Source organism: Macrosteles quadrilineatus, unplaced genomic scaffold, assembly GCF_028750875.1.
Source record: "Macrosteles quadrilineatus isolate MER2022 unplaced genomic scaffold, UCM_ALF_1.0 Scaffold_5__1_contigs__length_97177068, whole genome shotgun sequence".
Classification (NCBI taxonomy): Eukaryota; Metazoa; Arthropoda; class Insecta; order Hemiptera; family Cicadellidae; genus Macrosteles; species Macrosteles quadrilineatus.
The window spans coordinates 23,994,832-24,003,706 of NW_026542598.1; positions in this window are offsets into that span (position 1 = coordinate 23,994,832).

Consider the following 8,875-nt stretch of genomic DNA (forward strand, 5'->3'; position numbering starts at 1 on the left):
CTCTACTTATATTTTTCCACCTGACACGATTTTGGTGTTGTTTACATGTTCAATATAAATTTATTTATGCCAGAACTCCAAAATAATGGTCAGAACTTATAATGGTCTAAGATGAAGTAACAGTTAATAATATTTTGTACCTTGCCATGTTGTATGAATCCTATTCTGTTTAGTTGTATAAAGCACACTATAAAAACATAAATAGTTTACAATAACAGGCTAGTGTTGTAAAACTATTACTTGATTGCTGAAAAATGTTTTAGTTAGTTTTTAATTAGGGCTCAAAACTTTGTCTATAGCTTGAAAACTGTTTCCGTTTAAGATCACTATTTATTTTTTCTTTACACCCTTTGTTGATGATAGTTTATTTTAAAGCATTATATTTTCCAAAAATTATCTGTCAGTTTATAGCTTACAAAGTACACTGACAGCTTAAACGGATTGAAGAGTAAGGGTGTGAAAATCACAATTTGAACATATTTGTTTATGATATTAGACTTAAAATCGAGTTTTCCTATCATTAAAAGGGTCAAGAATTTGGCCTGGTTTATATTTTGCTTAACCATGGATGAATTAAATTAAGTAGCACTGCTTTGACAGCTATTCTTTGGTTTTAAGTTGTTATCTTAAACTTGGAATTGATTTCTACAGGTGTTTCTTCAATCCAGTGATAACTCTCGTAAACAGATAAAACAAATTTTCTGTGAAATTAAATACCTCCTTTTATAACCTATTTAGCGCCACTTGTTCTTCAAATCTACCATTCATTTTAAATTAAATATTTTCACCATGTGTATTATAGTTTGATCGTTAAAATTACTTGATAAACTAAAATAGGGGTTTAAAGGGTGAGATCAAGAAACACTTCATTCCTGCTGGTCAGCTATTAATTTTATTTAGGAAAACTAGTAATTAATATTGTTAACTTTATTATATTCATTGTTGTCATTGCTAAGCAACCACAGTTCAACAATCCATATAATATTGACGTTTGCTTTCTTATGTTTGTTTGTGGTTAACTGTCTTTAGAAGGTGAAGAACCTATGTTTACATAACTTTATTTGTTTTTTAGTGAATTTTACCTATAGGGAGGAAGTTATTACCGTAGGTGGTAAATAATACCTTACTTCGGGCATTGATGCAAAAGATATTATAAATTTACTGATTTATTTGCATAAAATGCTTAAAACATTTGAAACTTGTCCTATAAACAACCTCCATAATTACCAAACAGTAAATATATCTCTATTATAATGTTTAAAAGTCTTATGTAATACTGTATCTCTGAAAATAATCAATACACTTCTTTAGCTGTGTTAAAAAAAAAGTAATTGATTACAAAATTATGTACTAAGCTTGAAGTTGTGTTGGTATTTTCTACTCAATACACAAATTACTCGTAGCAGTTAAAACTATTATTTCAAACTGCATAGGCTAAATAAATGTATTCTTGTTCGCTCTAGATTTTGTTTACAACTGGTCTAAGACTATATTTTGAAGGTGATATAAAGCAGTAGATTCTTTCGTGTAATATTATATTAATTTTTTCATAAAATGAAACCTGGTATACTGAACTTATATAGCGTTTATTTTGTTTTGAAGCTGTATGTATATATTTGTTGTAAAGTTTTGTATTATCGATACCTATTTAATTGTTTCGCTGTACTTGTTTTATTTAAGTATTGTAACATACTGTAGGTGCAATAACCAATTGTTATTTCTTCATTGTGTTTAGTAATATCACTCACTATTTAAATTTTCCTTCCGTTAGCCTAATATTAGAGACGGTTCATTTTTGTGTAGCTTTCTCTTTATTTAGTTATAGTCGAATTGTTTCATTATTATGCTTGATGTTGATAAGTCGAGATTTTAAGTGAAAATGTAATTTAGCACAAGCGTGTAGATATTTTACATTATAGTTCCTTAAACACACTGATAATCCATTGTATCGTACGAATATCTAAATTATTTATATAACGATGATTATTGTGTATTTTTATACAAAGGATCGTAGTCGTAATGCAGGGAGCATAGTTGATACCTGACTGTTAAATATGCCTCAATCATTGGTTCTGGTCATTCTATAAATCTGTAACCGCATTATGTTGCTCAGATTTGTGTTGCGTGATTTGGACTGATCTTTGGAGAGGAAATATTGCTCAATTATCCTTTTGTAAAGTTATGTGATGTAAAAGTTTGTGTAGTAAAATGTTGTTTTCATCCCCAGTAATTTGTTATTTTTGTCCCGTTGCCTTTGTCTGAAATAAGTTAACTCATTTGGTATTTAGAGTTTAAATTGAAGTGCATTGGAGCTTCCGGGTTATTAAATAACCACTATTTATATTTTGAGTTTTCAATGGGATTAACAAAATTGTATGAAAGGGAATGATCCAACCCCAACCCTTTATCTTGTTGCAAAATAAGTATAACAATGGCCTTATTTAGCGAATTTTCCTATAAGCCTCGTTCACACGGGGCGAGTTTACAAGCTACACGCCGGCTTTTTTACACGCAGCTAGTAAAATAGCTCAGTGTGTACGAAGTACTCGCTCAAAAGCTGCTTGTAAAAAAGCTCTGGAAAAATTTGACGCTGCCGCTACTTTACACGCCAACTCGCCAGCTTTTGAGCGAGTAGGCGTGTAAAGTAGCCCAGTGTGAACACAGTTGCTTGTGCTTGTGCGCATGTTATTCGAAGATGTTGGAGGATATGGTTCAAGCTAGCTACTGAGCGAGTGGAAAAAGCATCGTGTGAACAACTACAAGCGTACTCGCCGGCGTCTTTCTACATGTTGGCGAGTGGACAATCTCCGTGTGAACGAATACAAGCACACTCGCCAACTTGCTGGCTTCTTACATGCTGGCAAGTAGCTTGTAAACTCGCACCGTGTGAACGAGGCAATAGGGAAGTAGCTACCGTAGGTGGCACAGTGAGCTCTAGGCCCGGGCATCAGTTTTTAATAAATCATTCTAATAATAACTGCAATTTGAATGTGAAGTTCTCTTCCTGCTCTGTAATACTATTGAAGTTGATAACAAGAAACAATTAGGTCAGTTCAAAAGGACCAATCATATCTTAAAATTGTCTTCATCTTTTTCATAACATTTAAACAGTTAACTAAATTTGTATAGGGATTATTAGCAAATTTCCTATATAGGGAATATTAAAAGAATCTTCCATTTAGGGAATAAGATATAACCATAAGTCGTGGTAAGACCTAGCCCCATGACTGATTTACTTTTTCAATTGGATGAGGTCCCGAAGAGGGCCTTTTTCGTTAAGAGGGCTGAAACTGGTCTTAAATAAATTTCTGTCTGAGTTGTCTGAATCTATGATGCCTAAATTGCCTATTTATGTAGCCTCCTTTAAAGATTCAAATTTTTTCCTGTCTAATAATCCTAATAATTTCTAATAAAAAGTCATCTATATGTTAACCCTTTTGATGCTACAATTATTTTTGTAACTTACCAAAAAATGATAGAGCTATTTACTTATTTCGTCTGAAAAGTGCTAGGCTTGCTTGTGGGCAAAATCTAGTCAGTGTGTGAGAAAAAAAATCAGTAAAAATAAAATGTTTCATCTTAAAACTGCTTTGGAACGAATTATCGGGCCTCGATAGTATGAGGAATCCAAAGAAACCATCACTATTTCTAAATAACAACAGAGTTAACCGATATGCCCATTTAAACTCACACGATCGAAAGTCACGCCGGCACGATATACCTTATCGTCACTTACCTAACTCTATTCGGAAGAATCACGAACAACGATTTATCGTTCCAGAGAACTTTTTGGGGAAAAGACGCACAACAATATATCGTTGCATAGCACTGAAAGGGTTAATAGGCAAGCATGTTTCTTTAAAACCTTTTTTTCAGTTTGTGTGCATCGCAGGGTCGGAAAATCCACGCACACTGTTAGAAAAATATTTTCCTGCAGATGTGCAGAATCCCTTTATAAATTAAAATAGGCTAAAAAATAAGCACAACAAATTTGAAATAAAAAAAATAACATGATCAATTATCAATTATTTAAGATGGGGACGCCAGTATGTACGTATTTTAACCCAAATATGAGTGTAGGATGAGTGGCGCGATCTTGTAGTCTTGTTAGTGACTAAGGCCGACATGTTCCTTAGACACAGCTGTTAATTAATAGCCCGTACAGCTAATGGCAACTAACAAATGCAAGCGTCCCTGCGCCGTGGTCGTCAAAAATATTGGCCTTTTCATTCATCCTCAAAGTACTCTGTCAGTGAGTAGTATGGCTCTTCAATAAATAATCCTTGAGTAAAATCTTGAATTTTTCTATTTCTTTAATATTTTTGATTTCATTTGGGATCTTGTTATAAATATTGGAACAGATAAATTTAGGACCATTTGCTACTAAAGTGGAGTTTACCTGGGTTAGGTGGACATTTTAACATTGCCTTGTGTTGTAATTGTGGAATGCTGTATTTTTTAGGAAGAGTTGTGGATTCTTATTAACGCTCAGTGCTGACTCCAGGATGAAAAGTGCTGTCATGGTGAGAACCTTGGTCTCTCCAAACAATGGCTTACAGTGTGCAAGAAATGGTTCCGAGAAAATAGATCTTATGATTTTTTTTGCAGGAGAAGTACTCGTTGGGTAGCAAGGGCTGTTTCCCCATAGCAGGATACCATATTTCATGATGCTGTGAAAACAGCCATATCTTCATTAGCACTTCTTTTTCCAGGAGTGGCTGGAGCCAGGGCCGGATCTAGGAACCGCGAAACCCCGCAATGCAGGGGGGCCCAAGTCCTTAGGGGGCCCAAAGAGCTCTATAATTTAAAATTATTTTAATGCATATAAACATAATTGAATAGGACGGTAAGTTTAGTTTTGACAGACAAATATTGTCAATATCAAAGCTAAAGTTAAAATTATTAAGTAAATTTATTTTTAAACCTACTGATTTTACTCGTCAACAACCCGGGACCTCGCCGTAGACAGTTTAATCTGTGGTTTACTGTCACTCTCAGTCAGTCCAGTCTGTATGCTCAGCTCAGTCCAGTCAGCTCGTCAGCTGCAATGCGCGCTTCACAGATCCACTACAGTCCAATCGACGTGGACGTGGTGTCAACTTAGTCAACTATCAGTTGAGCTGAGCAATAAGTCTGTAGTACAGGCGGGACTTATTATAATAACCTCTATAGCATTATCTAACGACCCCAGGGCCGGCGAGAGCCGTCACGGGCCACTGAGCTGAGCGATCCCGGGCCCCCTATTTTCCCCGATTTAGTTTCTAGCCGCCTCCGTGCCGTTTTGTTAAACATTTAACAATATATCTAAAATGCATGATAGTTTGATTAATTCTCTTGCTCATAGTTGCAACTTTATTCCACTCAAAAATTACTACGTAAACTGGAAAAACATGCTAAAATCTAAGATTTTACCAGATTACATGTACATAAATTAAACCGAATTAAACATAAACCGATTTTTGATAAAAGTTTCTGTATCTATGATTTCTGTTTTGTTTTATTGTATAAGCTGATTATGTCAAAATATTTATATTATGTTTTAAAGTACAGGTTAAGTGTAAGAAACTTTGCCTGTATAAATAAATGATTTTTCATTTCATTTCATTTTCATTTCATTTCATTTTTTATTTCATTTCGTTTCATAAAAGATTTTACATTTGACCGGGCCGGGCCCCCTTCAGAGCCTCTGAAGAGCTTTGATTTTAGCAGATTACATGTACAGAAAATATTTCACATTTGACCAGGCCGGCCCGGGGCTTTGGCCCCTCTGCCCCACCCTCTGGAACCATGATCTGTATGTAGGCCTATCTATCTATCTTGAAAATATAGTGTAAAAAAGAAACTAAGTTTAAATTGAGTCGTTTGTTTATTACTTTACCTTATTATTTATGCTTGAAATTCTTTATGTAAAAACCTTTAACTTTTTTTGTACAATATGTATTTTATAATTTGTAAAGCTTGTTGAAAGGCTAAGAAATCCTAAAAAAGCTTTATTTGAAGTTTGCTGTTTTTTAGTTCATAAATTTACAAAATTACGCATTTTAACTAAAATGTTTTTTTTACAAAAACGATCAATATTTTATATTTAAAATAGCGTTCAAATTCAGTTAGTTTCAACTACTTATATTTTAAACATTCCCCCCCCCCTCCCTCAAATAAGGCTTCCCTGCTATTGATGCCAGCTCTAGGGGCCCTTGGAGGATTTTTGCAGGGGGGCCCATATTTTGTAGATCCGGCCCTGGCTGGAGCCTTCGAATCATATAGCAAACTGCCGTGAGTCTTGCAGATATATTGTCGATATATATGTTGGTGCCATCTCAGGTCATCACTGATGGTTAGGCCAAGATATTTGACGGAATTATCAATGTTAATGGTTGACCCTCCTGAGCGCAGTAATGGGCAACAATCAGGGTTTTTTTCTATTGTGTATCTGAAGAGCCTTTGTCTTACTTCTATTCAGTTATTCAGTAATAGTTTATTCTCGTTACACCAACTACTCATTTCTTGAGCATTGATTCACCAGGATTGAGTATCACTTCCTCGTACATGGTGGCAAACATCATCGGCAAACAACCAGGTTTTTCCTGTCGTTATCGAATCGGGCAGGTCGTTGACGTAGAGGAGGAATAGGACAGGGCCTAAGTTCGATCCTTGAGGCTTAAGGCACACCGATATTAATAAAATACTAGAGGTCGTCCAGTGGTCGAAAACTCGACCAAAAACATGTAACATACACGTATTGACTATTGGATACTGAAGTAGACTTTCCATCTCGACCAACTGTCGCCATTTTTTTACACATGTAGTTGTGTGAGCCATTCACCGATGAAAGCGTTTCTTTAATTCTATTTTCTACCTTTTTTTGTTGCTGACAAAGTTGATGGGACATAACAGTTGCTATAGCTAATTCAAACAGTTTGACTTGGTAAAAAACATCGTGTATTCGATCACTTAGATCAGCGCAGTCTGTTGGTGGCTCACATGAACTACGACAAATGTAATGGAAAAAAAATGTGACAGCTTTAACATGGGAATGTAATGTAAGCTTCTCTTCTTCAGGCTTCTCTATTTTCACCCCCCCCCCCCTGTAAATAAAACAGGTGATTGAAATTTCTTCCATTTGTTTTGATTTTCTGTTTGTATTTCGTTGTTATTTCGTCACCATCATGGCAACCCATAAAGCCCATGTTAAATTAAAAAAAATTCAAATTCATTTTTTGTGCTTATATTTGAGCCTATTTTAATTTTTGAAGGGATTCTGCACTTCTATACAGGAAGATATCTTTCTAACGGTATGCGTAGATTTTCCCTGCGATGCACACGAGCTGAGAAAAAAGGTTTTAAAGAAACATGCTTGCCTATTAATATAGACTAGAGGTCGTCCAGTGGTCGAAACTCGACCAAAAATATTTAATGTACAGACTTCTTTATTTTCATTCCACACTTTGAATAGAACATGTGATTGGAGTTTCCTTCATTTGTTTTGATTTTCTGTTTATATTTCGTTGTTATTTCGTCACCAGCATGGCAGCTCATAATATCCATGTTAAATTTTTCAAAATTTTAAATTCATTTTTTGTGCTTATTTTTTAGCCTATTTTAATTTATAAAGGGATTCTGCACACCTACAGGAAAATAGCTTTCTAACAGTATGCGTAGATTTTCCCTACGATGCACACGAGCTGAGAAAAAAGGTTTTAAAGAAACATGCTTGCCTATTAAATATAGACGAGAGGTCGTCCAGTGGTCGAAACTCGACCAGAAATACTTAATGTACTCACTTATCTATTTTCACCCCACACTGTAAATAAAACATGTGATTTGAGTTTCTTCCATTTGTTTTGGTTTTCTGTTTATATTTCGTTGTTATTTCGTCACCATCATGGCAACCCATATGGTCCATGTTAATTTTTTGAAGTTTTCAATTTCATTTTTTGTGCTTATTTGTTAGCCTATTTTCATTTTTAATGGCATTCTGCACACCTACAGGAAAATATCTTTCCAATAGTATGCGTAGATTTTCCCTGCGATGCACACGGGCTGAGAAAAAAGGTTTTAAAGAAACATGCTTGCCTATTAATATATAGACGAGAGGTCGTCCAGTGGTCGAAACTCGACCAAAATAATGTAATGTACTCACTTCTCTATTTTCACCCCACACTGTAAATAAAACATGTGATTGGAGTTTCTTCCATTTGTTTTGATTTCCTGTTTATATTTCGTTGTTATTTCGTCACCAGCATGGCAACGCATAAGATCCATGTTAATTTTTTCAAATCTTTAAACTCATTTTTTGTGCTTATCTTTGAGCCTATTTAAATTTCTAAAGGGATTCTGCACACCTACAGGAAAATAGCTTTCTAACGGTATGCGTAGATTTTCCCTACGATGCACACGAGCTGAGAAAAAAGGTTTTAAAGAAACATGCTTGCCTATTAATATATAGACGAGAGCACGCCCCGTGGTCGAAAAATCGACCAAAAGTATGTTTTGTACAACCTTCTCTATTTTCACCCCACACTGTAAATAAAACATGTGATTGGAATGTCTTCCATTTGTTTTGATTTTCTGTTTATATTATGTTGTTATTTCGTCATCACCATAGCAACCCATAATACCCATGTTAATTTTTTTAAATTTCAAATTCATTTTTTGTGCTTATTTTTGAGCCTATTTTAATTTATAAAGGGATTCTGCACACCTACAGGAAAATAACTTTCTAACGGTATGCGTAGATTTTTTCTACGATACACGCGAGCTGAGAAAAAAGGTTTTAAAGAAACATGCTTGCCTATTAATATATAGATAGATAGATAGATAGATAGATAGATAGATTCTTTTGGTGATAGAGTTGAGCGGTAGTGGCGATATGTTC